The following is a 15,361-nucleotide window of genomic DNA, read 5'->3' on the forward strand; positions in this document are numbered from 1 at the left end:
TTCAGAAGAGAGCGCCCAAGACTTCTTCCAGTGACCACGGAGGTGTGCTGGGCAAACTGGGTTTGGAGCTGAGGCTGGGGGTTGACGGTAGTTCAGGCTTGCTGCCTGAATTGTAAACCTGAAATCTACTCTCTGTTTAGGTCTAACTTGGCCTTGCTGAAGTGACTTGTGAAGTTTTTGGGAGGGAAGAAGAACGTGGTGTCAGGCTAGAGGGGATCTTTGCCTGATGCAGCTCTGGACCATTTCTCTGGCTTCTCTATTGGTAGAAGATTCTATCTGTGGTTGTGCCTCCTGAGAGTGTTCATTTATTTGTTTACTTGTGTTTACCTTTGTTCACCCATGAGGGCTCCCACACATATTTGTATAGAATCTCCCTTCATCTTACAAGCTGTGAGGCCAAAGGCAGGTGATTTAAACCATCTGACCTCCATTTTCCCTGTCTGTATAATGGGAATAACAATAACTTCCACAAAAAAGTTACTATGGTGGCAAAATGAAACCACACATATAAGCCCCTGATCATGGTTCCTGATGCTAATGTGTTAGGCTGTTATTCAGTTCAGTTCAATCACTCAGTTGTGTCTGACTCTTTGTGACTCCATGGACTGCAGCACGCCAGGCTTCCCTGTCCATCACCAAATTTTGGAATTTGCTTAAACTCATGTCCATCGAGTTGGTGATGCCATCCAGCCATCTCATCTTTTATTGTCCCCTTTTCCTCCTGCCTTCAGTCTTTCCCAGCATCAGGGTCTTTTCCAATGAGTCAGTTCTTCATATCAGGTGACCAAAGTATTGGAGCTTCAGCTTCAGCATCAGTCCTTCCAATGAATATTCAGGACTAGTTTCCTTTAGGATTGCCTGATTTGATCTCCTTGCTGTCCAAGGGACTCTCAAGAGTCTTCTCCAACACCACAGCTCAAAGGTATCAATTCTTCAGTGCTCAGCTCTCTTTATGGTCCAACTCTCACATCCATACACGGCTACTGGCAAAACCATAGCTTTGACAAGACAGACTGTTGTTGGCAAAGTAATATCTTTGCTTTGTAAAATGATGTCTAGGTTGGTCATAGCTTTTCTTCCAAGAAGCAAGTGTCTTTTAATTTCATGGTTGCAGTCACCATCTGCAGTGATTTTGGAGCCCAAGAAAATAAAGCCTGTCTCTGTTTCCATTGTTTCTGCATTTTTTTGCCATAAAGTGATGAGACTGGATGCCATGATCTTCATTTCCTGAATGTTGAGTTTTAAGCCAGCTTTTTCACTCTCCTCTTTCATCAAGAGGTTCTTTAATTCCTCTTTATTTTCTGCCATAAGAGTAGTGTCATCCACTTGTACCCCAATGTTCATCGCAGCACTGTTTGTAATAGCCAGGACATGGAAGCAACCTAGATGTCCATCAGCAGATGAATGGATAAGAAAGCTGTGGTACATATACACAATGGAGTATTACTCAGCCATTAAAAAGAATACATTTGAATCAGTTCTAATGAGGTGGATGAAACTGGAGCCTATTATACAGAGTGAAGCAAGCCAGAAAGAAAAATACCAATACAGTATACTAACGCATATATATGGAATTTAGAAAGATGATAACGATAACCCTGTAAGCGATACAGCAAAAGAGACACAGATGTATAGAACAGTCTTTTGGACTCTGTGGGAGAGGGAGAGAGTGGGATGATTTGGGAGGATGGCATTGAAACATGTATAATATCATATATGAAACGAATCAACAGTCCAGGTTCGATGCATGATACTGGATGTTTGGGGCTGGTGCACTGGGACGACCCAGAGGGATGGTACGGGGAGGGAAGTGGGACGGGGGTTCAGGATGGGGAACACGTGTATACCCGTGGCGGATTCATGTTGATGTATGGCAAAACCAATACAATATTGTAAAGTAATTAACCTCCAGTTAAAATAAATAAATTTATATTAAAAATAAATAAAATAAAATAGTTAATAAAAAAAAGAGTAGTATCTTTTTTCAGTATCATATCTGAAGTTATTGATATTTCTCCCAGAATCTTGATTCCAGCTTGTGCTTCATCCAGTCTGGCATTTCTCATGATGTACTCTGCATATAAGTTAAATAAGCAGGGTGACAATATACAGCCTTGACGTACTCCTTTCCCAATTTGGAACCAGTCTGTTGTTCCATGTCCAGTTCTAACTATTGCTTCTTGACGTGCATACAGGTTTCGAGGGGACAGGTAAGGTGGTCTGGTATTCCCATCTTTTTAAGAATTCTCCACAGTTTGTTGTGATCCATACAGTCAAAGGCTTTGGCGTAATCAATAAAGCAGAAGTAGATGTTTTTCTGGAACTCTCTTGCTTTTTCTGTGATTTAATGGATGTTGGCAATTTGATCTCTTGTTTCTCTGCCCTTTCTAAATCCAGTTTGAACATCTGGAAGTTCTCAGTTCATGTACTGTTGAAGTCTTGTTTGGAGAATTTTGAGCATTGCTTTGCTAGCGTGTGAGATGAGTGCAACTGTGCGCTAGTTTGAACATTCTTTGGCATTGCCTTTCTTTGGGATTGGAATGAAAACTGACCTTTTATAGTCCTGTGGCCACTGCTGAGTTTTCCAAATTTGCTGGCATATTGAGTGCAGCACTTTCACAGCATAATATTTTAGAATTTGAAATAGCTCAGCTAAAATTCCATCACCTTCTCAAGCTTTGTTTGTAGTGATGCTTCCTAAGGCCCTTATTACTTTGTAGGCTATTATCACTAGATGCCTAATGTACATTGTTGCTCCACGTGCCTCAGTTTCCCCGTGTGTAAATTAGGGATAGTAGCTAAGTTGCCCACAAACCCAGTGTCATTGTGAGAATTAGGGAAGTTCATACCTATAAAAACTTACCACCATGCAGTAAATGCTAGTAATTATAATGCTTATTATTCTTTTGGGTATGTGTTTGGGTGAGACTCTCTGAGTTTGTGAATGATTCCAGGCATGTCCGTCTGCTGAGACTGTGAGCATGTATGTGAATATGTGTGGATCTGTTTTTATATGGCCAGGGAGGCCTCCTGTCTCTGGGTGGAGTTTTCTGTTGGCCTAAGCCTGGACTCCCTGAGCCAGCCAGGGCCGGCGCTGGGGATGGAATTTCCATTAAGAATTAAGCAGGACAGCACTGGGAAGCCAGGCAGGCAGAGGGGAGGGGTCGAGTGGGATGATGCTCCAACTCTGAGCTCCCTCCACGGCCTCAGTTCTGAGCTGCCTTGGAGAAGGCCTCTGCCAACTTTGCCTGGATTTGTAGGCCTTGCAGGGGCCATGGCCCAGAAGGATGTGCAAGGAGAGAGGAGTTGCCTGCTGGAGACTCTGTAAGGAGACTTGGAGCTGTTGCCAAGACTGGAGCTATGAGGAGACCCCCTGGGAATGGAGAGACAGCCAGCGAGGGTCCAGGCAGCTGGAGCCTATGGGGCCGATACGAGCCCAAGAGGCTGGGCTGTGCTGTATGTATCTGGGAACACGGATGTGTGTGTGTGTGTGAACGCAGGGTGGGGGACATCCATACCAAGGGAACATAGAGAGCACCTAGCAAACCAGATCTGTTCCTCTCTTGTCCTGAAACTCAGCCTCAGAGTTTGGACCTGAGAATAAAAGATTTCTGAGGCTTTTTGTTAATATTTATCCTGTTCATGATCTAAGCTTCATTCTGTTTCTAGCATACTAAAAAATATCTTAGCTTTCCAGGTACTTTTACATAAATTCCTGATCTCATCTTTTACTTTGAATAACATATGAGCTAGGCAGAGATTATTACGATCCCCATTGTAAATATGGGAAAACTGAGCCTCAGAGAGATTAAGTGACTTGTCCAAGGACACACAGTTAGAAAGTAGTTGAGGCAGGATGTGAAGTCAGGTTTCTTTGAGGATAAAGTCCAGGCTATTTTATTTTATTTTTTAAATATCACTTGATCTACCAAAAAGGGCTTCCCAGGTGGCACTAGTGGTAAGGAACATAAGAGGAATAAGAGATGTGGGGTTCGATTCTTGGGTCGGGAAGATCCTCTGGAGGAGGGCATGACAACCCACTCCAATATTCTTGCCTGGAGAATCCCATGGACAGAGGAGCCTGGTGGGCTACAGTCCATAGGGGCTACAGCCCACAGGGTCGCACAGAGTCAGACACAACTGAAGTGACTTGGCATGCATGCACGTGCGATCTACCAGAAATGGACTCAACGATCCAGGAAACTGCCCATTTGAGGAAGTCTGTGGCTCCAGTGCTAATGCATAGCCAGGCGAATGGCTGGGGCTCCAAGCCCCGTCCCCAGGCCCTGAGACAGCCTTTGCTGAGATAGGAATCGAAGCCCTTCTCAAGAGTCTAAGGAGTAGAATCAGGCTGTCTCCAATGGATGGAAGCTGTGGTCAGGGTTTCTTGTCTGAGGAGGATGACTGAGCACCTGCAGAGCCTGGGGTCCCCAGAGAGCTGAGGTGGTGGAGTTAATGTCAGGAGTTGCAATGTGTCCATGGCCAGGGAGCAGCTGTCATTTTTAGCCAGGGCCTGAAAAAGGGAACAGGGATATTAGCATCAAGGAAGAGAGACTGAGATGGGACCTTGGTATGGTCATTGTGTCATGGAGACAAAGCTGGTTTTCCTGTTCTTGAACACAAAGGTGTGAGCATTTGGACACAGTTGCACATGAGGGATTTAAGTTAGACGCCAAGGAGAACTTCCTGCCAATAAGCGGGTTCAAAATTGGGAATAGTGCCCTGGGGAGGCTAGGGTCTGCTGTTTCCTGGTGACCCCCACTCCCCTCCAAAGTGGGGAGGGTTGGCCTACCCCCCCTCCCAGCCCCTGGGAGATTCTTGACAGGATGGAGAGAGTTGGATGGAATGACTCTGCAGCTTCCTTTCAGTTCAAGAATGTGACATTCCTGAGCTTTTGGGTAGGAATCAGCCTTCTTTCTAGACTTAGCCATCTGACACTAGGTCTGGAGGGGAAGTCTGACGTGTCCCCAAGTTAAAAGGTGCCTGTGCAACCATCTTCTGTCCTTTTTGGCAGGTCGGCAAACTTAGAGGAGTGACTTAGGTTCCAAAGGGAAGCACCTGCAGTAAATAAACCAAGTGGCCTTCCAGGCGTCTGGGGAGCTGCTCAAAGTTCAGAGCTCCCTCCGCAGAGCGTGTGAACCGCACCCAAACCCCTCCTCGTTTTGTTTCAGCTCCAATGCATTCCTTTTCCTCTCCAGATGTTGGCATGTGGGGCACATGTGGGCACCCCCGCCGGGACGGCACCGAGGCTCCCGGGTGCTTACCCGCTCTGACTCGGCCCTGGCCCCGGGTGAGCCAGGTCTCTAATTAGACCTGACCACGTCCCCATTCCAGCGCGCCCCACAGCCCAGAGCGCAAGGTTTGAGCTGCCAGGGGCCCAAAATAGCTTCGGGCCGGCGGAGACTACGCGGGACAGGGGCTTGGCAGCTAGCGCGCCGTTGCCGGAGGTCCTGCGGCGGCGGCCCGGAGCGCGGGCGGGGGCAGAGCGGGGCGGGGGCGCGGGGCCGCGGGCGGCCCTCGGGCTGGGCCACCGGGCGGGTCACTCGCTCGCAGCCTGCGAATCCCCAGCTGCGCCTCCATCGCCGGCCTGGCCGCCGCTCACAGGCTCTCACTCGCTCCCAGTCAGTAAGTAGACGGCGCTCCCCGGGTTGGATTTTGTGCCCAGCCTGGTAGGGGCAGAGCCTTCTTGTGATTATTTGGATGTTATGTGTCGATGTAGCAGTGTGAGTGCTCCTGAGTGCGAGCGAGCTTCAGAGGGAGGGAGTGTGTCTGGGCCGGCATGTGAGCATATGGAAATTTCTAGCATGCGTCCTAAGGTGTGAACGTGGGTGACAGGGTGTGCCTTTCTGTGCTTGTGGCCTTACGTGTGCCTGGACCTGGAGTGTGTCCGCAGGTGGCACATGCTGTCCTGTGTGGACTGGGTCAGTACTGTTGGAAGTGGAGGCTCAAGTGTGTGTGGCAGGCAGGCTCCACGGGGCTGAGCGAATGTGTGGATGGCTGGATGCCTGTGAGTGAGCAGATGAAGGCAGGGGCGGAGGATAAGTAGTGTTATCTGAACTCAGACTTTCTAGGGTGACCCGACTTGTCCCCAGCTGGGGTGTCTTCTCTGTGGGTCACGCGGCTTTGGTTTCTTAGGACTCTGAGCAGGGCAGGAGCTCAGCACCAACACCAGAGAGAATGAGGTTCCAAGCCAGCTGTGGAGACAGCCCCATGGTCACCTTGGAAGGAGACAGGAGGACCGGGGCATGAGCAGACCACTCACCTACAAACACTCACAAGGCAGCCACATGCTCACAGCTGCTCATGTGTGCACATCTTCCTACCACTCACACCACTCTCACATGTGCTACATCTCAGGACTCATGTTCTTTCAGCATGTACACCTAGTAATAGTGACACGTATCCAACAGGTAGCTCCATGTGTAAAACATAAGTGTGCAAACTGGGTCACCCCAGTCTCAGCCTCTAAGGTCCCTTTAGCCTCCATGTGGCACCTTGGGCAAGTCTAAGAAACTGGGTAGGAAGTATGTTCAGTCAGGGGCTTTGGCTGGGGGCTGAGGGCAGATGACACTGACTTTCTCTTCCTTAGTGTTTATGGTTTGGTCTAAGGAGTGCCTGAGTTCTCATCCTACCAGCTTCTCTCCTATGCAGGGGAGCAGATGGGCTTCAGCCATTTCTTGAGGATGTGCTGGAACCTAGCTTTCCCTGGCCTGGTCCTCCACCTGACCCTTGGGGATGGTTTAATACAGGCAGGCTGTGGTCAGTTGGGCAGCCTTTTGCAGAGTGAAGCTGGTGGGGAAGGAGGTCTGTGTGCCTTCCCTAGCCTTCTTGTTTGTGGGGGGTCCCCAGCCACCTTAAAACTCAGGAAAAGACTCTGGAAAACTGAGGTACCCACCATGAGTCCTAGGCTGGTTCCCCAGTTTTTAATTCATCAGCTACATACACCTAACAATCAGAATTTTAGAGCAACAATTAGGACTCACAGGGCATCAAGTCAGCCCTGTTAAGTTAACATAGTTCCAACTTAAAGAAGAGAACTCAGACAAGTGCAAAAACGGTAATAGTAACAACCGCTATTTGTTGAATCTGTAATATATGCTTCATTTCATTTAGTTTTCACAACAGCCTTATTAGGTTAATAGTCCCCTCCCCCCTTGTTTTCTCTAACAAGGAAATTGAAGCTTAGAGTGCTCAAGAGATTTCTTGAGGTCTCTGTGACTCTTGAACTCATGACACAACCTGTATGTTTCCCTTCTTACACTGGCTGCCAGGAAGCTCTTAGTTCATCATATTTGCTTCATCCTCATAAATGTATTCATTGGAACCCTGGTTTTGACTTTTAATTTCTGCTTTAATAACTTTATAGCACACCCATCTTTAACTGTAAACTTCTACATCCTTTGTAGAGAGAGATCAGAATAAATAAATGAACAATCAACAATTAAGCATTTTATTAGTCTCTGAGGAGGAGAACCACGCTGCATAGAGTTTTGGGGGACATCTCCAATTTCAAATATTTCATCTGGCTTTCAAACATATGTTTCCATTTTGGTTTCTATATTTTTGGCTTCTGATTTGTGACCATGTCTTGGGGCTTTTCTTCCTAGTGGCTCTGGGAGAAAATGCCCATCTCTGTGCTGGCTCAGACAATGGGGATTGTTGCGAATGAATTGGGCCATTGATAAAGTTCCCCTCCTTTGACTGCTTCAGCTGCCAGCTTCTCCCTGTCTCAAAAGCAGGAGTGTTTGGGTGCCCGAAGGAGTTTGACCTCTGCCCTCTGCCCGGCCCTGGCCCCATGGCCACCCCACTCCTTCTGTGATCCCGCCTAAGCCTCGGGCCCTGCTTGGAGGTCTGTGTCTCTTGGACCTGAGCTCTGCCTCCCTCGGTGTGGATCACATGGTCTCTGATCAGCGATGGCGTTTCTGGAGCCAGAGCTCAGTAGGAGGAATGTGGGCTTTGGAGTGTGGAACACACAAAGGGCCTCTCTGCCCCCTTCCCTAGATCTGGGAGACCATAGGCTAGTGTTCACTTATTTTTCTTTTTCCCCATGAGGGGCTCTCCTGTTTGCCACGTGGTCAGAAAGTCATTTGTCACCTCTGTTCTGCAAGAGAAGTGTGTCACCAGAGTCATCTGAAAGCAAGGCAGGCCTTCAGCCACATTGTAAAGTTGGCAAAACTCCTAATTAATTTACTGTAAGACTGCTTCTTTTAGCCAACCTGAGACTATCGGTATTTGGAAGGGGGAGGAGTGGGAGTCAAGGCTTAGCACTAGAGATTACGGAGAAGGGTGAGACAGAAGATGAGATGGTTGGATGGCGTCATTGACTCCATGGACACGAGTTTGAGCAAACTCGGGGAGATAGTGATGGACAGAGAAGCCTGGCGTGTGCTGCAGTTTATGGGGTCACAAAGAGTCAGAACAACAACAGCAACAGAGATTACTCGATAGGACTCCTGTGGTGGGCTTTAAGGCTTTGTGTTGAGCTCTCACCTCTCAGTATGCATTAAATCACCTGCTACTGGCATGTGTTTCCCACGTTCAAGCTGAAGTCTCCCAGAGGCACTCCCTTTATGGGGGAGGAAGAGTTGCTGGCCTGGGGCTCTAGGAAGTGTCTGGTGCTGGGTGGTGTGCTGGTGGGTTGAGGTGGGTGAGGGGTTTGTTCCTTCCCGGGTAAATGCCATCTCAAAAAGGTAAGACTTGATTACATCTCTACTGGGAATTTAAGCTAAAACAGTTTTTAAATCCAATAAGAGAGCCTCTTATTGGAGGCTTAGGTCTTCCCTGGTGGCTCAGAGGATAAAGCTGAGCCACCAGCCCTGTAATGCAGGAGACCCGGGTTCGATCCCTGGGTTGGGAAGATTCCCTGGAGAAGGAAATGGCAACCCATTCCAGTATTCTTGCTTGGAGAATCCCATGGACAGAGGAGCCTGGCAGGCTACAGTCCACAGGGTTGCAGAATCAGACACAACTGAGTGAATTCACTTCACTTCACTTCACTTCAAGAGAGCCTCAGGTGAGGCAGTCAGTACTTCTGTGGGAGAAGGTTTGCTCAGTTACTCACATTCTTTAGTTTATCTACTAAAGGTCAACTCCCTTGTTAGGTTCTTTGCATCTTTTGTTTCAGGAAACGGCCACAGGGAAACTGAGGCACTGCATTGTAGACAGGCGCTTTACCGTCTGAGCCACCAGGGAAGTCCAACTGAAGCACAGCAAGGTTAAATGATTAGCCTGAAGGTAGAACCAGCAAAAGTTCCATCCCAGGTCTGTCTGATGCCAGAGCCTGTGATGAAGACTCTGTGGTCTGTGGTCCTTTGACCATTCCCCAGCTCAAAGACCCTGGAAGCAAGCAAGTCCAGGCCTTTGGGCCTACTGGAGGAGAGCTGAAGGCTTGCCTTCTCTGGCTCTAGGACCTGAATATCACTGGTGTCAGTAATCTTCCCGGCCTCAGATGGGGACTGCTGCTCTGTGGGAAGCAGGGGTGGGGAAGGCCTCGCAGGAGGGTGGGGAACCCCCTGCCAACCCCACCACCTCCCTGCCAACCACTCCCTCGGGGTGGCCTCCAGAGGCCTCACTTCTTCCCTGGAGCAATTTCTGTCCTGGGAACCGAGCCTCCACCCAGATACTGTGATCCAGCCAGCCCAGTCCCCTCTTCCAGCTGCATGGTGCCCTCAGTGCCAAGCTCTGGGGGAGTCCTGAATCCTCTGAGGACGTCTCTGGGCATACCAGACCTCATTCGGCGTGAGGCAGCGTCTGTAGGCGTCAGCAGTTTGGCTGGTTAATTGTGTATAGTGTTCACTTTTTGCTGGAGAAATGGAGGTTTTGTCTTACAAACCAAATATCCTGGGTTTGGAAACCATGTGAAATGCATGTTGTCTGGAGGTGCGGGCTGCATTGTGGGTCTGTGTGTGGTGCTGGTTTAAAAGACATGATCAAGGGACAGGCATTTGACTCGGTGCTGCTTGTTGCCCCTGATGGAGGGTCAGAGGTGGGCTGCATAAGCCAGCAATGTGCAGAGAAAAAGAGCATGGGCTTTGCTGTCAGATCTGACTTGGAGCCCGTTTTTGAGTCTGTAAGAAGGGGTTCCTTACAACACAGTGGTGATGTTAGAACTGGAAAGTCTATTAAAGCATGGTGTCCGGCATAGAACAGGTGGACTGTAAATGCATATTCTTCCTCTTGTCCCAATTTCCTGCTGGAAAAGAACACTAGGCTGATGGCAAGAGGTCCAGATTCCAGCTGTAGCTCAGCATCTGGGTACACTGTCTTACCTTACCCTCTCCAGGCCTCACTTTTCTCATGCATAAAAAACTGAAAAGAACTAATTTCCTTTATTCTTCTGTATTTTTTTGAAGATTGTGAAAGAGACCAAAGTCAGGGGCTCTCTTGGAAGATGCAGAAAAATTTGTCACTATCGTTCTCGTATCCATGCTGCAGTATTAACTGAGATCCTGTGACGTGCTTGGACCCATGCAGAGCACTGAGCATGCAGGTGTCAGGAGTTTCCTGGTCCTCATGTGGCAAGACAGGCTTGTGAACAGTGACAGGCTTCTCTGTGGAACAGGATCGTGGCAGGCACTGGTGTATCAGAAGAGGAAGTGTCTGTCACTCCCAGCTGGAGCAATCAGGGAGGCCTTCCATGAGGTGAGAATTCCTGGTCTGGATCTGGAAAGATAACGGGAAGATTCCAGGAGGCTAAGAGGAGGGCCAAGAGAACAGCATAGGCTAAGGCACAGAAGCCTTGGCTTGTGTGGTAAAGCTCGGGGGATTTTAGGCAGTGAGGGTACTGGCTAGTGTGACGAGAAAGAGAGAGAGAGTGTGTCAGGGCTGGCTGATTGTACTGAAGTGTTCGGATTTTTATCATGACAGTTATGAGGTACTTTAAGCACGGGGAGGGTCATGGTTGGACATGGGCTCGCTCATTCACTCAGCAAATATAAAAATAAATTTATATCCCCTTTCATTTTGGTATATCAAAGTAGTGAAAATTTACAAGACTGGTAAAAAAAAAGATCCTTTATCTGCATCCTTTAATCAATTACAAGACACTGCATTTACTTCATTTGTTTTTCCTTCCTTCTCTCTCTCATAATATAAAATGTTATTTTACTATTTATGTATATTTCAATTAGGAATTTCCCAGGTGGCTCAGTGGTAAAGAAAATGTCTGCCAATGCAGGAAATACAGGAGACAAGGGTTCCATCCCTGAGTAGGGAAGATCCCCTGGAGGAGGAAATGGCAACTTGCTTCAGTATTCTTGCCTAAGAAATCCTATGGACAGAGGAGCCTGGCGGGCTACAGTCCACGGGTCACAAAGGAGTCAGACATGACTGAGAAATGGAACATACATATTTAAATTACCTGTATAATTTATACTTTATTGTTCATTTATTATAATGATGCATATTTATGTTTTTATCATGTATATATGAATACATGTAACATATTCATATTTCTGATCAATTTGAGTAAATTGAAGACATGGTGCCCCTTTGCTCATAAATACTTAAGTGTGTATTTCATTTAAAAAAGGATATTCTCTGACCACAATACAATTATGTCCTATTAACGTCTCTATAGCTCTCCCGTCTTCCTTGCCCTGTTCAGGGTCCAGTCTGTAGACTGCATTTAGTTGTCATGTTTCCTTAGTCTCCTTTAATTTGGAGCAGTTCCTCTGCTTTATCTTTCTTGATATTTGCGTTTTTGAATGGCACAGGCCAGTCATTATGTTGAGTATCCCTCCGTTTGGACTTATCTAATGGTTTTGCATGACTGGATTCAAGCTATGCATGATGAGCAGGAGTACCACTAAAGTAAGGTTAGCATACCAGAAGCACAGGCTGTGGGGACTGTCCCAGTACTGACGATGGGAGCTTTCGTCACTTGCTTGAGGTGATATTCACCAGTTTCTTCACTGTGCCATTACTGCTTTTCCCTTTGTAATTAGTAACTTATGGAGAGATACTTTGAGGTTATGTAACTATCCTGTTCCACATCAAATGTTTAGTCACTAATTTCATCATCATTGATACTTTTGAATCTGTCATTTCTTCTATACTACTTGGCATTTTACTATAGGAAAAATCTTTCCCTTCTCCCTTTCTTTCTCTCTTTCTCTCCCCTTCCTTCCTTCTTTCTTTCATTACTATGAACTCATAGATTCTTAATTTATTCAGTGGGTGAATAAATTTGTATGTTTTATTTTGATGTTCAAATTGTCCCAGATTTGGTCAGTGGGAGGCTCTGCAAATTGGCTCCTGTTTCTTTCGAATTTCCCCCATCGTTCTCTGAGCACTTGCTTACTGTTGCTCTGGCAGGATGTTCCAGGCTCATCTTGTTCTTTCCTTGCTCCAGCCCTGAAATTAGTCATTTCTCCAGGGAGTCCCGGATCCTTTTAGTGGAGAATGGTATTTAGAAACCAAAACCTGGGGCTGCATATACTCCCTATTACTCGTGTGTCATTGCTTTTATGCCCTCTTAGCAAACAGAGCTAGGGTATACAGTTATAATAAAAAATAAAACAAATTATTATGTATTTTTAGAAAGAAAAAACCCAAGTGACTGAGAGAGAGCGAGTGAGAAGGTAGGGATGCTTTCGATGACTTTCCCAACCCAGGGGATTGAACCCGCATCTCCTGTGTCTCCTGAATTGTAGGCAGACTCCCTATCCACTGAGCCACTGGAGAAGCCCTAATAAAAAATAAAACAAATTATTATATATTTTTAGAAAGAAAAAAATGTGAGTGACTGAGATAGAGAATGAGAGGGTAGTATTGCTTTAGAAGGGTAGTCAGGGAGGGACTCTTTGAGGAAGAAGGCAGTATTTAGAAAGACCTACAGTGTGGAATGGATGGATTGGAAGGAGAAAGAGCTTGAGGATTGTTTTATTTATCCAGGCAATGATTATGAGGACCTGAAATAAGTCAGGGTAGAGGGAAGGTAGAATCAGGTAACTGGTTGAATGCAGAAGGTAAGGGAGGTGAAGGAGGGAGGTTGACATTTCCAAGACCTCTCAAACTGAGCGTGTGCAAAATGGAATTTGTGCATTCTTGCTCGACACTGTCCTGTTCATATGTGGTCCTCTTCAGGACCGAGTGACTTCACTTCACTTCAGGTATTTCAGATCTTAGGAATGGCTCCTTCGTCTATGTATCTATGTGTGTGAGAGAGCTGGCAATCATCTTCAATGCTTTTCTCTTTTAAAGCTCATATCCAATCTACCACCAAGTCTGTTGTGTTCTCTTGAAAATCCCTCTCCAATCTATCACTTCTGTCTCCGTCCCCACCAATATCACCAGAGTACTATGAGAGCTTCCTAACTGGTCTACCGATACCCATGCTGGCTTCCTCCAATTTGTTCTCACACAGCAGCCAAGTGTACTTCAAAACACAGCTCCTGTCATTTCCCTCCTCAAAAGTACTTCAGTTGTTTCCTCTTGATCTTAAGCTAAAGACCAACCTTTTCCGTAAGTCCTGCAAAGCCATGTGTGTGAGCCCCGCCTCCACTCCTGTGTCCTCCTGCCCAGTCCTTGTTTTCCTCTCTCCTGGCCTTGTCTCAGACCCCTGGGCTCGTCAAGCCTCCTGCCACAGGCCTTTAAATTTGCTGTTCTTCCGCTTAGAACAGTCTTCCTTCATGTCTTCACCTACTGAATTCCTTTTATGTCTCAGCTTTCAGTTCGGCTATCACTTCCATGGCCTCCATGATTAGGTCAAATCCCATTCTACAAAGCTTCACGGTACATATACTTCCTTCAAATGTATCATAGTCGCGATTTTACACTTATTTACAATTATTTCATGATAATTAATGCTTACTTTTCTTATTTGATGATGAGTTTTGCTCACTGCTTTATTCTGGCAATTAGCATGTTACTGACACCTGCCACAAAATTTATGGGATAAATGAATGAATAAAATTTTATCAGCCAAGCAATCAGATAGATGGTGGTGCCATTCAGTAGAATAAAAATTCTAAAGAAGAAGTAGATTTGGGGAGGACGATTATAACTTATTTTAGGACATGTTACATTTGAGGTGCCTGTCACCCCGTGGCTACCTCTGAAACATCTTACTGTCTTTGGGCAAGCAAACTAGACTGCCGTTCAGGAGCTTTGAGAGGACTGGTGATAGATGGCGTCTAATTCCTGGATGATTTTAAGAAGTTCCTGGATAAAATAGCTAAGTCACATGGCCTCCCTGAGCCGTAACTTACTTTCTGGGTTTCTGGAGGATACAGGACATCTGAGAGGCCTTCCTGTGGTTTTTCTGCCTCCTTGCCTGCTACAAAGGATTTAACAAACATTTATGAAGGCTTCTTGGAGACTGAGAATCACTTGCCTGATTCATCTCAGTCAGGAGTTGCCAACCTCCTCGCCATCCCTAAGACTGCACTAGAGACAGGCTGAAAAGAGAATTCAGAGATAGGGTCTTGCCAAGCCCAGTGAGGTGTCCTTGCAAAGATGCCAATGGCACCAGGATGGAGAACGTATTCAATCACTCTGGCCCACCCACTCCTGCATTCCTCACTCACTCATTCTATATATGTTTCGCCTTCACAATCACTTGCTCACCCACCCACCTATCCATCTGCAAACGAGAGTTTATGTTGGGTCTGTAGCAGGGCTCAGGGCTGGTGAGTCACCCTCACCTGCCTCTTCCCTATGGTCCTCGAGTCCAGGAGCCCAGGTGAGGTGACGTCAGGGTGGGGAGGCATCACTGTGCTGAGGAGGGCCCTGTGTGCTTGCAAAGTGTTAACAGCAAGAGAGGGAGATGCTGCTTGCCTGTTCCTCTTATTTCACTTCTTGCTTTTCTAGTGTCCCGTTCCCTCTATCAATGGTGATGAGAGCTTAGGAATTAAGCTCCTTAATCAGGTAGATAGGTGGTGGCAGCTGGTTTCCACAGCAGTACTCAGGGCTCAGGCTTAAAAGGGAAAGAGAAACACAGCTCCCCATGAGTCCCATCATGAAAAAGAGGACGCTTTTGTTTTCTTCTTCATTTCCACCAGGATTGCCCTTTTAACCCTATGGAATTTGCAGAGAGGCCGAGGGTGGGGAGGACGGGACAGCAGGGTTTAAAATGTGGCATTTAGAAACCAGGCAGTGGATTGATCCTGGCCCTGCTCCTCTAGAAGCTGCTCTTTCAGTTCTCTGGGGCTTGTCATTTACAAAGAGACCCCCAGAATGTGTGCTGTCCATCTGCTGCAACATCAGACAGGGCTGGGGCTGAGCAGACGTAGGACAATGGCAGCTACATCAGATAAGAGCATCTTGGAGACATGCCTGAAGGTGTCCAGGATCTAAGCTACAGACTCCTTCACTCATTCCCTCCCTCCCTCATTCATTCAACGATGGTCTATTAATACTT

At 46.9% G+C, this 15,361-nt stretch overlaps 1 protein-coding gene across 1 annotated transcript in view; it reads left to right on the top strand.

The window, feature by feature from the left end:
• Positions 1 to 5,523: 5,523 nt before the first annotated feature.
• INSC (INSC spindle orientation adaptor protein) overlaps positions 5,524 to 15,361 on the top strand; it is a 138,075-nt gene continuing 128,237 nt past the window's right edge. Inside the window, exon 1 of the mRNA XM_070383196.1 lies at positions 5,524 to 5,625. The gene's annotated coding sequence lies outside the window, so the exon portion shown is untranslated. The remainder of the gene's footprint in view (positions 5,626 to 15,361) is intronic.

This window comes from Bos mutus, chromosome 15 (genome assembly GCF_027580195.1).
Source record: "Bos mutus isolate GX-2022 chromosome 15, NWIPB_WYAK_1.1, whole genome shotgun sequence".
NCBI classification, from domain to species: domain Eukaryota; kingdom Metazoa; phylum Chordata; class Mammalia; order Artiodactyla; family Bovidae; genus Bos; species Bos mutus.